This window comes from Bombina bombina, chromosome 8, assembly GCF_027579735.1.
Source record: "Bombina bombina isolate aBomBom1 chromosome 8, aBomBom1.pri, whole genome shotgun sequence".
Taxonomy (NCBI): domain Eukaryota; kingdom Metazoa; phylum Chordata; class Amphibia; order Anura; family Bombinatoridae; genus Bombina; species Bombina bombina.
In genome coordinates this window covers 307,921,709-307,944,104 of record NC_069506.1, presented here as the reverse complement: position 1 = coordinate 307,944,104, position 22,396 = coordinate 307,921,709, and the positions used below count along the sequence as shown (strand labels likewise).

The 22,396-nt window shown below is 37.1% G+C and overlaps 1 protein-coding gene across 2 annotated transcripts in view; it reads right to left on the bottom strand.

Moving 5' to 3' along the window:
- Positions 1 to 22,396, bottom strand: part of LOC128639231 (neurotrimin) — an 878,190-nt gene that overhangs the window by 737,465 nt on the left and 118,329 nt on the right. The gene's annotated exons all lie outside the window — the stretch shown is intronic.

Here is a 22,396-nt window from a genome sequence, read left to right as displayed (position 1 = left end):
ATAATAACAGTTATCATAGTATTGACAAAAGCAATAATAAACCAACCATGCACAGGTATTCTATAGAAAATAATTTAGCACTGTAGAATCTGTTGGCGCTCTACAAATAACTAATAATAATCATTTATTACAATTTTTTTTTCCATATAAATGAACAAAACAGTAACAAAAGGATAGAAAAATGTTTGGTACGGAGAAAGAGTTGGTGAGGGATAAAGGGAAGAGGAAAGGGAGAGGGTGGAAGAAACAAAGAACAGGAGGAAGGAAGAAAAGAGATGGAGTGGATAGAAATAAAGGAAGGAAGGCGTGAGTGAGGGAAAAGAAAAGTAAAGAAGGAAGGAGTGAGAAGACGATGAAAGAGAAAGAAAGAAAGAATAGAAGAAAGGATGAGGGGAAGAGAGGAAGGAAGGAATGGAGGGAATGAAGGAAGGAAGGGAAGAAAGGAGGAGAGAAAGGAAGGGAGGTGGGAAGGAGAGGAGAAAGAACAGAAGGAAGGAAGGAAGGAAGGAAGGAGTGGAGGAAGAAGGGGAGAAAGGAAGGAAGGAAGGAAGGAAGGAAGGAGGGAAGAAGAGGAGGAAGAATGGAAGGAAGGATGGGAGAAAGGAGGGGAGGAAGGAGGGGCGAAAGGAAGTAGGGAAGGAGAGGAGGAGAGGAGGAAGAATGGAAGGAAGGATGGGAGAAAGGAGGGGAGGAAGGAGGGGCGAAAGGAAGTAGGGAAGGAGAGGAGGGGAGGAGAGGAGGAAGAATGGAAGGAAGGAGGGGAGAAAGGAAGGAGGGAGGGAGGGGAGAAAGGAGGGAGGGGAGAAAGGAAGGAAGGAAGGGAGGAAGGAGGGAGGGAGGAGAGGAAGGAAAGGGAGGAAGGAGGGAAGGGAGGGAGGGAGGAAGAAAGGAAGAGATGAGGGAAGGAGGGGAGGAAGAGTGGAAGGAAAGAAGAATGTTTAAGAACGAATTATACAAAGACATAAATAAAGATATAAAGAGACTAAGGGGCCTATCTATCAAGCTCCGTATGGAGCTTGACGCTCCGTGTTTCTGGTGAGCCTTCAGACTCACCACAAACAGAAGTTACAGAGCAGCGGTCTCAAGACCGCTGCTCCGTAACCTGTCCATCTGCTCTAAGGAAGCAGACACAGGTTGCCACAATTCAACCCAATCGAGTATGATCTGGTTGATTAACAACCCCCTGCTGGCAGCCAATCTGCAAGGGGGGGGGGTTGCACCAGCAGTTCACAAGAGCTGCTGGTGCAATGCTGAATACGGAGAGTGTATTGCTCTCCCCATTCAGCGAGGTCTGTCGGACAGACCTTTGTTAAATAGGCCTCTAAGTGATCTCTAGGTGGACAAAGCTGTGAATAAATAGATGCTGGTAACCTGGAGCAATATTAAATAGTTTTTAATAATTATCTTATTAGTAATAACAGGAATGTCTTCTATTTCATGTATCACTTTTCTTTCTTTTTTTTTTCTACTACGATCATCATTAATGTCCACAGAAATGTATGTACATAAGAAATTTTATAAGATTTTCTATAGGATTAGAATATACTCCATAGTATCAGCAAGGTGAATTAGTTCCAAAATATTTTGTTTAACTAATCTATTAATTTTTAGACAGATGTAAAAAATGATGTAAATAACTGCCTGATTTGCGATACAATATGGTCCCTACATTTATAGTTTGCTGGGCTGCTCTCAGGAATGTAAAGCTACATTAAAAACACCAAACTTGGTCGGTATTATCCTGGCTCAGATTTAACAAACAGATCACAGCTTTGATGTCCCTTCTGAGCGGCCTCTAGCCCTTGTGGTCTCCACAGTCTAATGCTATGGCTGCTGCTTCTCTTGTACAAAGCACACAAAGAAATCACCGATCCATTAATACTTCATAAAAATTTTACAAGTTCTCTGCAAAAGGAAGCAAAACAAACAAAGACAGCTCTGCCTCTCCGCAGGCTCTTTAAATCAAACAGTCTTTCTCTAATGTACTTGTACCTATCACAGGAGCAATCAGGCGTAGGGCGTGATGTGACTCCCCCTTCTAAAATCACACCACCCTACAAGTTCCCACATATTCCCATGACTACTAAAATCTGAATCATACAAATGTATTCTGTTATTAAAGGGTTAAACATTACCACCTTTATACTGAGGAAAATCACTAATTGATATTTTCTTAAAGAACAGAATAGATAAATAAATAAATGTATAAACCTATATTCATTTAAAATAATTTGTAATATAAGGAAAAGATAAAACATGCAGTTAAACAAAAATTCTGATTAATGTTCATTATTAAATGTACTTAATTCTCATATATGTTATTTAAGTGCATACCTAGGTAGTCTCAGCAATGTGTATGTGTTGTTAGCCCTAAATGACAGCAGTGTTGTAACAATGTTTTTAACAATGCTCTCCACAAGAGCCATAAGGTTCTGGCTTTAATCTTAGAATTCCAGTTAACAATTTTGCTGCCAGTATTGGTCAACTCTATTTGAAATGGTGACAATATCCTGCCAGTATCGGTCTTGACAGCATCTTAAATCTAACAATGTAATAACATAGTTACCATCATCTATGGTCTTTGGCACTGTGAAACATACCAATAATTCATAACCTGCATTCTTGAGAAAAGATGATCTAATAATTTTCAACTATTGTGACAAGGCAGCAAGTGGTGCAGAGAGGTTCTTAGTTTCATATCTGTTAGCAGACAGTAGCCCCCCCCCCAATGCAAATCTTTACCTGCAACATCCTAATAGATAGTCAGAAATATAATATATAAACTTATCAAATGTGATAGTGCACCCAACACAAATGGGCTATTTTGCCACCAAGACCTTCTAGCTAATGGATAAAGCAAATCAATCTTTAAAATTAGATTGAGTGTATAATAATAATAAAAAAGTTCTTATTTACTTCTAATATCAAATTTACATTTCTCTCTTGGCATTGTTTGTTGAAGTTTACCTCTTCTCCATAAGAGTATATTGAGGTAGGTTCTAAAAATTGCTGTATTAAAAAGAAGAAGGCTCCACCATCAATAATGCAGATATAAGCCAGCGCACAATTGTACGTACTTACAGGATTACAGGCACTTGAGAAGTGCTACAAGGGCCTACTGGACTCTTAAAGTCGTCCAGACAACTTTCCCCGTATTCTCCAGACCACTCAAATCTCAATTCGGCTGCCACAGACGGGATTCAGACAAGGTGTAGCTGAAAAACTGCAGTTTCCAAATTATAACTTTCCCAGCTCCGCAATCACCTCCACAAATTCCGTGTGGCAATGACAGTTTTTTACACCTGATGAAACGGTCATGTTAGATCGTGAAATGTTGTGTTTTTAAGATCAAAGTCTTTTAATTATATTAGACTTTCTCCACGAGCATTATTTTATACCGTAAACCAGCACAGTTTGTCACGGTCATTGCCACACTGAGTTTGTGGAGGCGATTGTGGAGCTGGGAAAGTTATAATTTGAAATTGCAGTTTCTCAGCTACACCTTGTCTGAATCCCGTCTGTGGCAGCCGAATTGAGATTTGAGTGGTCTGGAGAATACGGGGAAAGTTGTCTGGACAACTTTAAGAGTCCAGGAGACCCTTGTAGCACTTCTCAAGTTCCTGTAATCCTGTAAGTATGTACAATTGTGCGCTGGCTTATATCTGCATTATTGATTGTGCACTATGGTGGCGCCTTCTTCTTTTTAATGTTCCATAGAACACAAATTTGAACACCAACAGATTTTGGAAGAAGCAGCTTGCCGCAGCTTTTCTTTGGACAGCTGTGGGACATTTATTTTCCCTTGATGTCCTAAAGAGATCCATTCTACTTTGGATAAGTGCTTTTGAACTTTTATCATTACACAATGTCCTAAAGAGATAAGTGCTTTTGAACTTTTATCATTACACAATGTCCTAAAGAGATAGTGCTTTTGAACTTTTATCATTACACAATGTCCTAAAGAGATAAGTGCTTTTGAACTTTTATCATTACACAATGTCCTAAAGAGATAAGTGCTTTTGAACTTTTATCATTACACAAACTTTGCACTGATTTTTATTGTTTGTTTACTATTTAAATTGCAATCAACATTGTGTGTATTAATTATTATTATTCATGTGCATTTGATATATTTGCTTATGGATATATTTGGTTTTGCTCCTTGATACATTTTGAGGATCAAGAGTTATTGGTAACATGCACATTTGCATCACTTGGAATTGGATATTTGATATTTTACATTTTATATTTTTATTACTTTTGACTCGAGTGTATAAGCATCTTAGTTGATAGATTTATTATATATACATTGGGCGCATCCAATTTACACAACATATATTTTCCAAAAATTGCTGCAATCGCCGTTCCAATATAGCATTCAAGAAACACGCACACTTTTGATACAAATAATGATGTCATAATGTATGGGAAAACTTCCAATACTGTGCCATACATACTGCTGTAATAGAACTACATTTGAGAATACTAAAAGAGATGAAAGATAAAACATAAACCAGTATTACAAACCCTTTGGATTTCTCAGATAGATGTTACTGGAGTCATAAGATGCATCAAGCGTAGTTACTTTGTACCTGTGCTGAAAACATCCAAATTGAAATCTATATTGTCAAACTAGATCTTAAAGAGCATTTTATGGCAGTGACTTGAAATAAAGATGCAATATTAATAAATGACCAGACATATTTTTGACATTTCTGCCATAAGTAGTGCAACAACATAACCTTTCTCAATGCTGAAGAAATACATTGAAGACAGTTCTAATGTTGAACCATTTAAGACAGCAGTGCCATTTATCTTGTGGAGTACTTCAGATAGGCTTTATGCACCTCAAATGCTACTATCCCAACCCTAGCACTCAACTGACTTCTTCAAAATGGGATCCTAAAAGTGCAGGCTATGACCTGCAGTAATTCTAGGCCCCAAAAGCTTATCAAACTAAATGTGAATAGCTGGCTGCTTTAATGTTCTTGAGTTTTCACTCTGTTTACAGTCATATTTTTCCTTTTATCAGTACATTTACTCTGAGAGGAAGCTTGGCACGATTGTTCCTGAGTACAACGAATATACACATTTATAAACACAATATTGCTCTCTCTACTATAATAAAAAATAATAAAGTTATTCACAGGTATGTTGTACCCACGTATAATATAAATATTTTATTAATATTTTCATTAAGTATTTATTCTTTATGGTTACAATTTGTCAGAATTATATGCTAAAAGCAGTATTCTAACCTTCTTGAAATATAGAGATCTGCACAGAAGTGATCTGCATTTCTGTAAATAAACATACATATATATTTATTTTTAGAGCCATAGAAGAGAGAAAGCTCTTTTTTTAAAATATGTGCTACAATGTTTTGAAATATCAACAAAAAACAAAAATACTTGCATACAAAACAGATCTCCACACACAGAGGAACACACACATATACAGACATCCCAACCTGAAAAAACTCATTTCAGGGAGGTGGCTTCTCCCGCTACTGCGCCGCCCCCCCCATCCAATTTATATATTGGACACCTTGAAACCCTAAACAAGAGAGACTTATCATTAAAGTAGCTTCCCACTAAAGTCACATAAAAAAGTAGCTTTATTGCACAACCACATACAACAAACCTATTTTCCAGTGATCGTACACTTGTTGAATGCTCAAATATTTTAGAATACAAAGCTTAATTACGTGCAGTAAATAAGTTAGTATTTGTGTTTTATTTTATTAAAATCAGTGGGGGGGCTTTTGGTTATTGATGCTTGCTTTAAGGGTTCTATAATGTCCCAGCAACTAAAGGCATTCCTTAAAGAAACACTTTTTCCGGATTTGGGCCACATTGGATCATGGTACTTGGAGTTTCAGGGAGATTGCAGTCCATTTGCTGGCATCAGGGAGCCACTATTACAATCAGGGAGACTCCCTGAACTTCAGGGAGACTTGGGATATCTGCATATACATACACAGAGAAACACACACTCACACGCATACACATACTCACATACACACACACATATATACACACTCACATGCATACACATACTCACATACACACACACATATATACACACTCACATGCATACACACACACACATACACACACACATATATACATACTATACATACACAGAGAAACACACACTCACATGCATACACATACTCACATACACACACACATATATACATACTATACATACACAGAGAAACATACACTCACATGCATACACATACATGCATACACATACACACACACATACATGAACACACACACACACATATATATATACACAGAGTAACACACACTCACATGCATACACATACACACACAGAGAAACACACCCATATACATACACACACAAACACACTCACATGCATACACACATATATATACATACACAGAGAAACACACACTCACATGCATACACACACATATTTACATACACAGAGAAACACACACTCATATGCATACACATACTCACATACACACACATATATACATACACAGAAAAACACACACTCACATGCATACACATATATACATACACAGAGAAACACACACTAACATGCATACACATTCATACACACACAGATGCATACACATACATACACACACAGATGAACACACACACACACACATATATACATACACACACAGAGAAACACACACTTACATGCATTCACATACACAAATGAACACACACACACACACACATATATATATATATATATATATATATATATATATATATATACACATACACACACACACACACAGAGAAACACACTCACATACATACACACACGCACATGTTTACACATACTCACATACACACAGGTGCACACACAAAAAAACACACAATGGAATACATAGATATGTATGCACACACGCATACAGACATTTGACTCAGATCTTTCTTTCATACATGAGTGAGAGATGATAAAAGTGCCTACTATGTACCTATGGCCTAGGGAAAGGTGCACCTAGCAGGCACCCGAGGAATAACTAGAAAATGGATATGCCCAGGCGCCAAACAAACAGAGACAGGTATTTACATACACCGGAGAAAATGTAAAAAAAAAAACAATGCAACTCTTGGCAGGGCCCTCTACCCACTTGATCCCTATAATTGTTTTGTTGTACTCCCTCTTTGTTTATAGTGCTGCGGATTCTGTTGGCGCTCTACAAATAACCGATAATAATAATAATACATACATGCACATACATACAAACACACACATACATACACATACACACACACAGAGGAACACATGCAAACAAACACATAAGCAAATATACAGGCACACACACACACACATATACACAAAAACACAGTTTAATACATAGTCATGTATACACACATAGGGCCAGATTACAAGTAGAGCGGTATTTTTGTGTGTGTCAGGTAGCACTTGTATTACAAGTTGAAAGTAAAATGTTTTCGCTCACGTGCTAATCCAATGCATGCAAAAAGACGAATTTAGAATATCGTGACTGCTTTAACATATTTCCCCATAGAAGTCAATGGAGAAAAAAATGGGAAAAAAAACACACTGTAAGCGTGTGCAAACCCGATAACATATTCTCAAGTGAGCTAACCTGACATTAAAATATTAATATTTCACATTCCAACGTTCTTCACAAAGCAGAATATGTTCTATTTATTCATAAATACATATTTCTACATATATCTGAAAGTATTTTGGTACAATATTTATCAATAACATATATATATATAAGAACTTTTCTTTCAATCATGGTTAGTGTTTGGCTGAAGCCATTTATTATCAATCAATTGATCAATTGTGTTTACTCTTTTTAAATCTTAATGACAACATAAACTACCCAAATGACCCTGATCAAAAGTTTACATACCCTGGTGATTTTGGCCTGATAACATGCACACAAGTTGACAAAAAGGGGTTTGAATGGCTATTAAATGTAACCATCCTCACCTGTGATCTGTTTGCTTGTAATCAGTGTGTGTGTATAAAAGGTCAATGAGTTTCTGGACTCCTGACAGACCTTTGCATCTTTCATCCAGTGCTGCACTGATGTTTCTGGATTCTGAGTCATGGGGAAAGCAAAAGAATTGTCAAAGGATCTGCGGGGAAAAGGTAGTTAAACTGTATAAAACAGGAAAGGGATATAAAAATATATCCAAGGAATTGAGAATGCAAATCAGCAGTGTTCAAACTCTAATCAAGAAGTGGAAAATGAGGGGTTCTGTTGAAACCAAACTACGGTCTGGTAGACCAACTAAAATTTCAGCCACAACTGCCAGGAAAATTGTTCGGGATGCAAAGACAAACCCACAAATAACTTCAGGTGAAATATAGGACTCTCTGAAAACATGTGGTGTGGCTGTTTCAAGATGCACAATAAGGAGGCACTTGAAGAAAGATGGGCTGCATGGTTGAGTCGCCAGAAGAAAGCCATTACTACGCAAATGCCACAAAGACAAGCCTCAAACCTTCTGGCACAAAGTCATTTGGAGTGATGAGACCAAAATTTAGCTTTTTGGTCACAACCATAAACACTACATTTGGAGAGGAGTCAACAAGGCCTATGATGAAAGGTACACCATTCCTACAGTGAAACACGGAGGTGGATCGCTGATGTTTTGGGGAAGTGTGAGCTACAAAGGCACAGGAAATTTGGTCAGAATTCATGGCAAGATGAATGCAGTATGTTATCAAACAGAACCCCTCATTTTCCACTTCTTGATTACAGTTTGAACACTGCTGATTTTCATTCTCAATTTATTGGATATCTTTTTATATCCCTTTCCTGTTTTATACAGTTCAACTACCTTTTCCCGCAAATCCTTTGACAATTCTTTTGCTTTCCCCATGATGAAAGAAGCAAGGGTCTGTCAGGAGTCCAGAAACTCATTGACCTTTTATACACACACACTAATTACAAACAAACAGATCACAGGTGAGGATGGTTACCTTTAATAGCCGTTGAAACCCCTTTGTGTTAACTTGTGTGCATGTTATCAGGCCAAAATCAAACTTTTGATCAGGGTCATTTGGGTAGTTTCTGTTGTCATTATGATTTAAAAAGAGTAAACACAGTTGATTGATAATAAATGGCTTCAGCCAAACACTAACCATGAGTGAAAGAATAGTGTTTGTGTTATCATTCATATTCTCTGGAAAATGGCCAAGAAATCATAAATTCTGCCAGGGTATGTAAACTTATGAGCACAAATATATATATATATATATATATATATATATATATATATATATATATATATATATATATATATATATATAAATGATTATATATACTGTAGGTATGTATATATATATATATATATATATATATATATATATATATATATATATATATATATATATATATATATATATATATATATATATATTTATCTCCTGGGTGGTAAATCGCCATAGAACTAGCTGATGAGCTGTTCGCTCCTGGTAGAGCGCTTCTCTCTTCGTATATATATATATATATATTTAAAAATACTTACATATTCTGCTATGTGTAGAACATCGGAAGGTGAAATATTTACAGTAAATATACGGTATAAAACTTAAATAAACATCAATATTGCATAAATATGCTTTTTTATGTTTTCATCTATTTAACTGCAAAGAGCTCCAATGCACTTCTATATACAGTATTTATATATATATGTATATATATATATATATATATATATATATATATATATATATATATATTTATCTCCTGGGTGGTAAATCGCCATAGAACTAGCTGATGAGCTGTTCGCTCCTGGTAGAGCGCTTCTCTCTTCGTATATATATATATATATTTAAAAATACTTACATATTCTGCTATGTGTAGAACATCGGAAGGTGAAATATTTACAGTAAATATACGGTATAAAACTTAAATAAACATCAATATTGCATAAATATGCTTTTTTATGTTTTCATCTATTTAACTGCAAAGAGCTCCAATGCACTTCTATATACAGTATTTATATATATATGTATATATATATATATATATATATATATATATATATATATACACACATATAAATATAAATGTACATAAACACATATATACAGTATACAGTAACCGGCCACTTCATTAGGTACGCCTGTTCAATTGCTTGGTAACACAAATTGCTAATCAGCCAATCACATGGCAGCAACTCAATGCATTTAGGCATCTAGACGTGGTGAAGATTTGCTGAAGTTCAAACCGAGTATAAGAATGGGCAAGAAAGGGGATTTAAGTGACTTTGAACGTGCATTGTTGTTGGTGCCAGACAGGCTGGTCTGAGTATTTAAAAAACTGCTGATCTACTGGGATTTTCTTGCACAACCATCTCTAGAATTTACAGAGAATGGTCCGAAAAAGAGAAAATATCCAGTGAGTGGCAGTTGTGTGGACGAAAATGCCCTGTTGATGTCAGAGGTCAGAGGAAAATGGGCAGACTGGTTTGAGATGATAGAAAGGCAAGAGTAGCTCAAATAGCCACTTGTTACAACCAAGGTATGCAGAATACCATCTCTGAATGCACAAAACGTTGAACCTTGAAGCAGATGGGCTACAGCAGCAGAAGACCACACCGGGTGCCACTCCTGTCAGCTAAGAACAGGAAACTGAGGCTACAATTCACACAGGCTCACCAAAATTGGACAATAGAAAATTGGAAAAATGCTGCCTGGACTGATGAGTCTTGATTTCAGCTGTGACATTCAGATGGTAAGGTTAGAATTTGAAATAAACAACATGAAAGCATGGATACATCCTGCATTGCATCAACGGTTCAGGCTTGTGGTGGTGGTGTAATGGTATGGGGGATATTTTCTTGCCACACTTTGGGCCCGTTAGTACCAATTGAGCATAGTTTAAAACACCACAGCCTACCTGAGTATTGTTGCTGACCATGTCCATCCCTTTATGACTACATTGTATGAATCTTCTGATAGCTACTTACAGCAGGATAATGCACCATGTCACAAAGCTCAAATCATCTCAAACTGTTTTTATGAACATGACAATGAGTTCAATGTACTCCAATGGCCTCCACAGGTGTGGTGGAATGGGATATTCGCATCATGGATGTGCAGCCGACAAATCTGCAGCAACTGTGTGATACTATCATGTCAATATGGACCAAAATGTCTGAGGGATGTTTCCAACACCTTGTTGAATCTATGCCATAAAGAATTAAGGCAGTTCTGAAGGCAAAAGGGGGTCCAACACGGTACGTACCTAATAAAGTGGCCGGTAAATATAAATAATAAATATATATATATATATATATATATATATATATATATATATCTAATAAAACTTGCAGGATTCTCCATCATAGCATAAAAAGAAAGCTTTAATTCACCAAAGTTAAAAGTCAGTGAGCAAAAATAGACTATGGATAGGGATTGTAAAATTGCAAATAGCAGGGATACTATTACACAGTAATAGTAATAATAATACACAGTATTATTGGATATATAAATAGATAGATAAATCCATCATAGGCAAAAGCAAAAGGAATCAAAGGTCTATCCTAATACAGGACATATATTGGTATAAGAATGGTAATTTTATTTCCAGTAGTTTATTATATCAAATACTGAGTTAAAGCCCTTGGGTGTACGGGTAGAAAGGGTAAATATCCAGAATGCCTCCTTCTTGTGGAGTAATTTGACTAGGTCACCTCCATGGGTGAGTAGTTTGACCCTTTCAATTACCATCCATTTCAGGGTGTTGTCTAATTCTCTCTCTAACCTCACGTGTAGTGCAGCCAATGTATTGTCTGTCATTACAGGTACACCAAATAAGGTATACCACATTCTTATTCCTGTAATTAACAAAGTCTTTGACTATTTAAATTTTGCCAGTTTCAGAATTCTCAAAATGGTCACCCCTACTACTAAAGCTACAGGGTATGCAAGGACCATACCCACATCTGTGCATGCCCTTAGTTTCAAGCCATGTACCATTATTAATGTTAGTACGTAGTTCACTAGGGGAGATAATATTCCCTAAGGTGACACCCCTTCTGTAAGAGAAGCACAACCCTGTTTAATTACTCCCTGTAGTTTGTCATCAGCTGATAAAATGGGGATGTGATTTCGAATTATCTTGCAGACATCCTCATGGTCAGAGGAATAGTGTCACAAAGGTGATAGATAGGAAGATCTCTATGTTCAGTGACTTGATTCCTATACCTGGTCTTGTTGCTATCTCTCAGAAGGAGTGCCCTATCAATAAGGTCTACCTCTGATTTAGCCTTGAGGACCACTCCCTGACTATACCCTCTCTCTCTTAGTCTAGATTTAAGGTCAGAGCTCTGACCTATGTACTCCTCTTCCTTAGAACAATTTCTTTTGGTTCTTATGAACTGGAACTTGGCAATGTAGTACGGTACTTTCTCGGATGGTTACTTTTCCTGTGTAGGAGTGTGTTTCCTGATATAGGTTTGCGATAAATGGTAGACTCTATTTTCCCACTGGTCTTGTTGGTTATAGGAGTTACATCCAAATAGTTAATTGTGTTGTAATTTAACTCAAAGGTAAACCTAAGACCCCAAGGATTGTTAATTAAATATGTCACAAAATCTTCAATATCACTCACTTTGCCAGTCCAAATAAAAATCAAATTGTCTATAAAATGATAGAAAAAACAATACTGCTACCATAGGGGTTATCTCCAAATATGTAGATATTCTCCCACATGCCCATAACCAAATTGGCATATAAGGGGGCAAATTTTGCCCCCATGGCTGTGCCACGTGTTTGGAGATAATAAGTATAATTAAACATAGGGTAACCTCAAGTAGATAACTTATAAACTCTCTACTATATGTAGTGAACGGGTTCAAATAGAACTTAATGGCTTCTATCCACTTCTCAACAGGACTTTGAAAACATCTTTAAGGATAATGTGGCCCTTAATCCCTTGAGTGATAATTTTCAAACTATGGAGAACTTAATCAAAAAGGAGACTAAACTCAAGTGGGATAAGTGGACCTTGGAGAAATATATTTCCCTAGAGACCACCTTTGATACATTTTGCTTTTGCCTGTGATGGATTTATCTATCTATTTATCTATCCAATTATACTGTGTTCCAGTGTTTCTAGAATAGTATCCTTGCTATTTGCAATTTTATAATTCCTATCCATAGTCTATTTTTGCGCACACGATTATACATTAATTTTGTTCACAATCCATCTGTGATAACATACCCCGCAAATAGGACTAGGACATAGCACTTTTTATTGTAATTATGTGAAGTTTTGAGACGTATCTCTTGCCCCTCACAGCATAAGTCTAAGATTATCCTATTTTTTTTTTATATTATATTTTTATTGAGGTTGTAAAATTCAAACACAAGGTTACAGTGCAAATATGAACATAAGCATATGTCCGCACATTTACAGGACTGTCATCAGGATCAATCATACATACAAAGAATTGTACATGCAGTACAGTATTTCTAAAATAAACAGTATGATGGTAAAGGATATCAACAGTACGCCTCTAATACATCATAGAATAATAATAAAAAAATGCACCTAATACTTTTAGATATAAGTTCAACTAGTTAAAAATGGATAACCTAAATGATCAGTAATCAACCTTCTTAGTAGTTGCTATATATAGGCAATGTACTCTCTTCCCACAAATGAGGCCACTCTTGGGTCTCAGGTAATCAAGCGATAACTTTATATAAGAGGGAAGCTTATCGACAATATTGAGGTTTATAGGACCACTTGTGGGTCCACAGGACTGTAGTTGTAAACAATGAATTACATTTCTTACGGATCTATAGGATATCTTTTCCTTAGCCTATCCATATAAGCAATGGGGGGAATAAGCGGAGCCAGCAATCTTGCGAGAACTAGTTAGTCGCTATATATAGTTCAGAACTATATGAAAGATATCTAGATTATTATTAAAGAACCGACTGTACATCTAGCTAAGGGCAGTAGTACAATATCATATATTTAACATATCTCACATGAGGTAAAGTCGACAGCAGTGAAATTGCACATAATCAGTAGGGTCAAAGCTAAATACTGTATGGACTAAATATTCTACTTAGTGGGCTGACTATTGTTGGAGCATATATAAAAGTATGACATAGCGAGATAAAAATGACGGTGGGATATGTCTATCTGGATTCGGGATAACCAATATCAGTCAAAAGGTAAACTCCAAGACATAAGTAGAATATATACTGGGCTAAGAGCTTATCTCCCAGGAATATAATGAACCTCTTGGTTTAATTTAAAGGGACATTAAACCCAAAACATTTATTTCATGATTCAGATAGAGGACATAATTTTTAAAAAGTTTCCAATTTACTTCTATTATCAATTTTTTTTTTAATTCTCATGTTATTCTTTGTTTAAGAGATACCTAGGTAGGTAGCGTGCACATGCCTGAAGCCCTACATGACAGGAAACAGTGCTGCCATCTAGTGTTCTTGCTAATGTATAACATTGTTGCAAAACTGCAGCTATATAGTGCTGCAGACACGTGCACACTCTTGAGCTTACATTTCTGCTTTTCCACAAAGGATAACAAGAAAACTAAAAAAAAATTGATATTAGAAGTAAATTAGAAAGTTGGTTAACATGTTATGTTCTATCTAAATCATGAAAGAAAAAAATTGGGTTTTAAGTTCCTTTAAGATAGCATAAACCATGTCGTCATGGCCGCTGACAACACGACTGTGTTACTTTGAACAGGGAATCGCATAAAATATAATAAGAGGATGATACATTCAAATTTGCATATAGACCCTGGCTATATTAGCAGCAGTTCAAAACAAGAACTAGCATCAATTTATATACTAAAACACAAATCTAGGATTCTCATTTAAGAAACATCTAAACATAACCCCTCAGAGATAAATAAAGAATCTCAAGATCTAATGCATAGTTACATGGGTGTTAAATAGAAAATAAGTCTGCCACATGGGCATGGGCCCTTTGCCCTGCGGCATTAGATATAAAGTTCCAGTATTCAGTTAAGTACAGTATAAAATCCTCATTACAAGACCTCTATTATCTAGTAGATTCATAACCACCTGAGTCCTAATCTTTCCTTTCTTCTCCTTTTCCCAACTATATTATTATTATCATTTATTTGTATAGCACCGCCAAATTCAGTAGCACTAACATATATAGTTTATGTTAAGATTCAGATACTATCTATAATAATAAGGAATATAGGTTTTCCATCTGTATACACCCAGTTGCTAGGCCATCTTACAAACCCATAGCATTATGAAAAAGTACCTCTCAGGTAAACAATAGAATGTAAAACAAACTAAATGAACATTCTGACCCATTATAAGTGTTATAGCTAAGGCCTAAAACAAAAACGTTATCATAAAATGTTATAACAAGATGAAAAAATAAACTGTGTAATATATATCTGGTCTATATGAGAAAGCAGGTCTACTAGCCCATAGGCTGAAATGAACTAAGTGCCAGCCTCATAGTGAAATCCCTAAATATAGCGTAGAGGGACAGACATGCGTATTTATATGTAGCAAGTTAAAAGTGTAAACTTATAAATACAGAACTAGTACATACTCAGGGTAGAGAGACTTCTATTCCAAGTGCCTCTCCTGGATTACAGCAACTATCAACATAACTAAACACTTTAACTTTTAAGTCATTACCTAATGCCTAAATAGGCAACAAACTATAATCAAGAAACTGTCCCACTTACAGTTATCGGTCCATCCTTTCTGACATCTCTGTCTTCATATAAAGTTCCCGTAATTAATGGACCATTACTAGTAGAAATTCACCAGATTCAAGAAGTGGTGTAATCACTTTCCTGTGGGGCAAAGTCTCTTACTCCACACATGTAGTACAAATGTTCTGTCCCGGAGAGGCCACAAAAATGGCAGTAAGATTCCGATGGTCAGTCATTGCATTCAATGCTCCTTTCAGAAGCCGTTTAATTTCTTCTGACTGTGTAGTCCAGGCGGCATTTCGGAGACAGATTTTTCCATCGAAGCCAGACCCCATCAGCATCCAGGCCCATACTGAGCGGTGGCTCCATCTTCGTATCTGAAGATTTTAACTGTTGATCCTCCAACTCTCCGTGGGCGGACAGCGTCATGCTAGTTCCCCTGTCGTCGGGAGACTGTGAATGTCCCGAGGCAGGCTCCAAACCAGGTGATGTATGACTTTCGCCGGCGTTTGAATAGCTATCAATGGGCATTTCTCAGTGTTATAAGGTATGTCTTCTATATAACTTATCTGGGTGTCAGCGGTCATATCAGTTCCAATTCTCGGCATTACAGATTCCCCTTGTTCCAGTGTATTTGGTGCTCGATAGTGCACTGCCTCTAAGAGGGCTCTTATCAGCCTGTATCTCCATCCTTTGAAGGGCAGTACTCAAAGCATTCCCAAACTGTACCCTCCCATCTAGCTATAGTTGCCATGTTGCTTTTTGAGTCTGACATAATCATGTGCAATATCAGTGTTAGACTATCTCGTTCAACTTCTTGATCAAATAGTGCCCGATATTTGTCTCCACTCTACCACCCACCTCCAAATATGCTGCTTATCTTGTTCGTAGAAGTCGGTGGGATACTTTGGGCCTTTAGGCATCATTACCAAGATGGCGCTCGCAACTCACAGCCGTCCGACAATGTTGTGATATTTGGCTTTTCCTCAGTCCTGGCAGGGTTTCTGTATTGTTTTCTATCTCCCTTCAAACCTTGGGACCTTATCTCACTTCTGCGGCCAAAACTGAATCATATTGTAACAGTTTTTACTATTAATTGGCCCTTAACTGTATGGAGCTTTCGGAATCCTATCTAACCTTGTAGCACTGACTGCATTATGACATCAAGTTATTTGGTCAAACTATTAAAGGTTAGTCAATTAGTGACTATGAGGCCGACAGTGCGGATCAGGTCCGACAGACCTTGCTGAATGCGGAGAGCAATACGCTCTCCGAAATCAGCATTGCACCAGCAGCTCTTGTGAGCTGCTTGTGCAACGCCGCCCCCTGCAGATTCACGGCCAATCGGACGCCAGCAGGGGGGTGTTAATCAACTGAAATGCGGTGATATCTGTCTGCCTTTTCAGAGCAGGCGGACAGGTTATGGAGCAGCGTTCTTTAGGACCGCTGCTTCATAACTGGTGTCTTCTGGCGAGCCTGCAGGCTCGCCAGAAACACAGGCCCTCAAGCTCCTTCCGGAGCTCTATAAATTGGGCCCCCTCGTGCGAGGATTGAGGAATAATGGTTATATATGCTGATTTAATAAATTGTATATTTTGTACATTTTGTATATTCCATACCTTCGGGATCAATTGCTTATACTCACTACTGTAGTACCTTAGGTACTATATTGCTTTAAGTATATTTGTATGGCTATATAAGTAAAATACACAGCATTTGTTATCTTTTAGCGCTCTAAACATTGTAACAGTGTTTGTGAGTTTGCTGATTTGAAGACATTTACACATTGTCCAAATGATTGAATGTACTCCCTTTAATAAGATAATAGGAAGCTAATCATGTGATCAAAAAGGAACTAACCAATGTGAGAAAAGTTTAAATTGAACTGTGTTTTTGCCGAAACATGTCAGACTCACTCAGCTGACTTTTACTTTGGTGAAATAAAGATTAGTTTTTAAGCTATGATGGAGAAGTCCGGATGGTTTTATTTGAATTTGCTACTTACTTTTGCCACTTACAACTGGCCGTTTTTTTCCACGTAACTTTGGGGCAGTTCTCATCTTTGATTGGTGCACAAGCGGTCAGGTGAGCAGGTATACTACTTGAGAGTTTTTTTGTTCAGCACAGCAAATGGAGCAAATCGGACGAAAAGCCTACCTACAGCGGAAAACTAAATCAGCCTCAAGAATCTACCACACTGGCATATACGGAAGGAGGCTAGAGGTGGAGTTGTGCTATTCCCTGAGGGACTGGTGGTTATCTGGACTCTGAGGAAGTGAGCATGCTCTGTGTACCACAACAGGTGTGTATCCATAATCCCCTTTGCTACAAGGTAGGAGCTCTGAACAGAGCAGGCTGTTAGACATTGTTTCAATTTTACCGCTGACTGGAGCATCACGACAGACGCTTCGCTCTTCCTTTAGCTTACACTCTCCCACTTTTTGCCTGCCGCTTTTATATATAACTACATACATGTAACGCTGTGTTTGAGCTGGGTTTTCAGTGCCTTTGTATTTTGGATGTATCATATATATATATACACACACAAACATACATAGATACATATACATCTTTAGAGATGTGTATATATATATATATATATATATGTGTGTGTGTGTGTGTGTGTGTGTGTGTGTATTTCAATGGTAAAGCCCTTTGCCTGGCTTTTTTTTCTAATGCCTGAGCCCTTATAACATTTTTTTTTGTAATAATTTTTTATTAGAAAGTGTTAAGTTTCCACAGGAATAGGGCCCACAATTCCTCCAGTATGTGTTTGTAAATTTTGTCCTGTCTCTTACAAGTTTTATATTATTGTTTTATTAAAATGAATTGTATCCATGGACAGCGACTGCAGGAATATGTTGGCGTTCATAATAGAGTATAATGATAATTATGAGGGTAAACTGTATTATTGAGGTGTTTTGTGACACTTTTTTTGTAAAACCGTTAACCATGAGCTCTGAGGTTGCGCTATCCTGATGCGCGTTAACTTAAATTGTGCCCAACCAATCATGTTTACGTTTCATACTTTAATACGAGCACTACATTTGAAGCACACAGTCATGATAAACCGCTTGAGCGTAACTGTTAGCGCACCACTCGTAATCTAGCCCATACTGTAAAGTAATTGCATGTACACACACACACATGCTGATAGACATACACATATATACACAAGTCATCAGAAGCAAACTTAAAGGGTTCATAAGAGGATTTTTAAAAGCACTGTTAAACTAGCACATTATCTCCCCTATAGTAAAAATACTGTTCCTGTAATACACAGCACCCTCAGAGGCTAAAGAGAATTCAGATTGTCTGCACCTGGATATATCTCTCAGGTAATAGTTTCTTTTTAAAGGTATTGAAAAATAAATATCAATTAACACAGAAACTGAAGGAAAGTTTCTGTCGTGTGAGTAGTAGATCCGCTCCCATCATGAATTTTGGCAGAACATGTGAATATTATTAACTGTGTATAACTGTCTGCACAAATACTAGGCCTACATGCCACTTTCTGCAGTGCTAAGCTACCAGTTTTCTTGAAACGGTTTTCCAACCATCCTTCTGGCTGATTTTTTTGTTTTGTTTGATCTTTGTTGAATTCCACATTGAAAATGCCTCTTTATAACCACTGGAAATTTGGTTTCCCAAAAAAATACCACACAAATTGCTTTTTTCCCTGTAATGTTTTTTATTGTTCTGCTACATCTGCTGAAATGCATGATGGGAGAAGGTTCTACTAACTACAGAATGAAATATTTCTTTACTTGCTTTCAGCTAGAATACGAGTTTTGAGAGCTATAGGGAAATAAATGACCGCCACAAAAGCGGCAGTATTTCACTTCCCTATAGCGCTGCTATTACAGGTTTTGAAAAACCCCGGCTTGTACGGGCGATATGGTTGCATTGAGCTCATACCTCAACCAAATACAAGTGGTGTTTTGGTGTGCTCGTGCATGATTTCCCCATAGACATCAATGGGGAAGAGTCGGCTAAAAAAAAAAGCCTAACACCTGCAATCGCGGAAACAAAAGCGCCGTAACGCAGGCCCATTGATGTCTATGATGAAAAAAAAAGTTATGTTTTGGGCAATGTAAAAGAGCTAAATGCCCTTTTAAGGGCAATGCCCATCCTAATGCCCTTTTCAGGGCAATGGTTAGCTTAGGTTTATTTAGAGGTTTTTATTTGGGGGGTTTGGTTGTGTGGGTGGTGGGTTTTAAAGTTGGCGGGGTGTTTGTATTTTGTTTACAGGTAAAAGAGCTGATTCTTTTGGGCAATGCCCCGCAAAAGGCCCTTTTAAGGGCCATTGGTAGTTTAGTGTAGGCTAGGGTTTTATTTTATTTTGATAGGGCTATTAGATTAGGAGTAATTCATTTTTATTTTTGATAATTTATTTAGTGTATTTTAGTTTTTTTTTTAAATGTAGATAATTGTATTTGATTAATTTAATTTATTTAATTTAATTGTAATGTTAGGGTTTTAGTGTAAAGCAAGTTAGATTTTATTTTACAGGTAAAATTGTATTTATTTTAGATAGGTAGTTAGTAAATAGTTAATAACTATTTACTAACTACTCTACCTAGTTAAAATAAATACAAACTTAGCTGTAAAATAAAAATAAAACGTAAGATAGCTACAATGTAACTTATTTCTTTTGTAGCTAGCTAGGTTTTATTTTATAGGTAAGTATTTAGTTTTAAATAGGAATTATTTAGGTAATAATTGTAAGTTTTATTTAGGATTTATTTTAATTATATTTAAGTCAGGGGTTGTTAGGCTTAGGGTTACATTAGGGGTTACGGTAGGTTAGGTTTAGGGGTTAATATATTTATGTAGTGATGTGGGAGAAGTGGCGGCGATGTCCAGAGCGTCAGATTAGGGTTAATAATTTTATTTTTTTCAGTTTTAGGGGTTAATAGGTATATTATGGCTGTAGTGTACTTTGTGACAGTTTAGTTATGAGTTTTATGCTACAGCTTTGTAACATAAAACTCATAAATACTGACTTTAGATAGCGGTACGAATCTTGTCAGTATAAGAGTATACCGCTCACTTTTTGGCCTCACAGCAAAACTCGTAATACCGGCGCTATGAGAGTCTCAATGAAAAAGGGCTTTTTTAAAAGTGTGGTACTGTCGTTGCATGAACGGCCAAAAAGGTGTGCGGTACACCTATACCTGTAACATGCTTTTTCACTCATAACACAAAACTTGTAATCTAGCTGTTTGTTAATTAGTAAAAAAATATTTAGTAATACATGTAACAATAAAAACAATTTTTTTTACCATATGGGAGACCTTGTTTAACAATGCTGTTTTGTACACAACAATAATCTTCAATTAAAAAAAAAACACAAGTTTAATAATCAAGGCTTTCATAAGTCTTTTTATTCACTAAAGCTGCTCTATACTCTAGATCATAATATCCTAATCTCCCATGTAAAAATACCAGTGTGTTAGGTTGTTTAAATCTTTATAAAATCTCTTCGCCTTTCATATTGATGCCTATGTAGATACTTTATGTGGACTAACAACAATTGCTGATTAGAGGGTATAGTAATACAAAAAACTATTGCATATAAAGATAAGATAAGAATAAGGAAAGAAATAACAGTTGCCTAATTTAGTACGCCAAAGAGAGTGCTCAGCATTTTGGTTCTCTTGGGTATCTTCAGCAGGGAATATTCAGCAATGGATTTAGTTTTAATACAGCAAGCTAAGTATATTTTTATTTTCAGTATAATCTTCTCATCGTCTCTACACAAAACAGGAAATTGAAATAGCTGCAAGTGAGAGTTTGTTGGTTAGAAATTGATAGTGCATCTCAACTCGCACAATGTGTTTGGTTGAGTTAAAGATACATATAACATCATATTACAGAACAGCAAACAAACCTACAGAAAATTTTCCCACAAGACAAAGGTTAAATAAGAGGCATTTAAATTTAAAGTGAATCTAACAGGAAGAGGATGATTATGTTTAAATATAGCTGAGTTGTGGGACTTCATTGTTCATTAGCGTATAGGGAAAACTGCCAATGTCAATGGATAGATTACAAGTGAAGCTCTAATTTTACGGAGCACAATAATCAACCATTACCATTGGCTGGTTACTGTAATCTCACTGTACCAATAAGCGCTCCAAAAATTAACCAAAGATCAGATCTATTATTAACCCCTTAACGACACGCTCGTACAGGGTACGTCTTGCACAAACTGGTCTTTAAAGACCAGCGACGTACCCTGTACGACGTTGGGGTTGAAAGCGGCTGGAAGCGAACCTGATCGCTTCCAGCCGCTTTCTGGGTTATTGTAGTGATGCCTCGATATTGAGGCATCACTGCAATAACATTTTACCCCATCCAATGCAGAGAGAGCCACTCTGTGCCCTCTCTGCACCGGACATCGATGTCGCGATCGTTGGTGGGTGGGAGCAGACGTGGAGGCGGGTGGGCGGCGATCAATGGCTTACCGGTGGGCGGGATCGTGGGCGGGATTGCTTTGGGGGACGCACACAGGGCGCACACGCGTGCAAAGGGGAGGCGGGCGGGCGCGTGCACGGGGAGGGAGCGGGTGGGAACCGTTACACTATGGAACAGTGTGGTTTCTGGTTTTAATTAGAGGGAGAGAGGGGGAATAAATATTGTTAATCGAAGTGATCTGGGAGGGGGGTGGGGGTTTAGTCTTGGGGGGAAGCTACACTAAAGA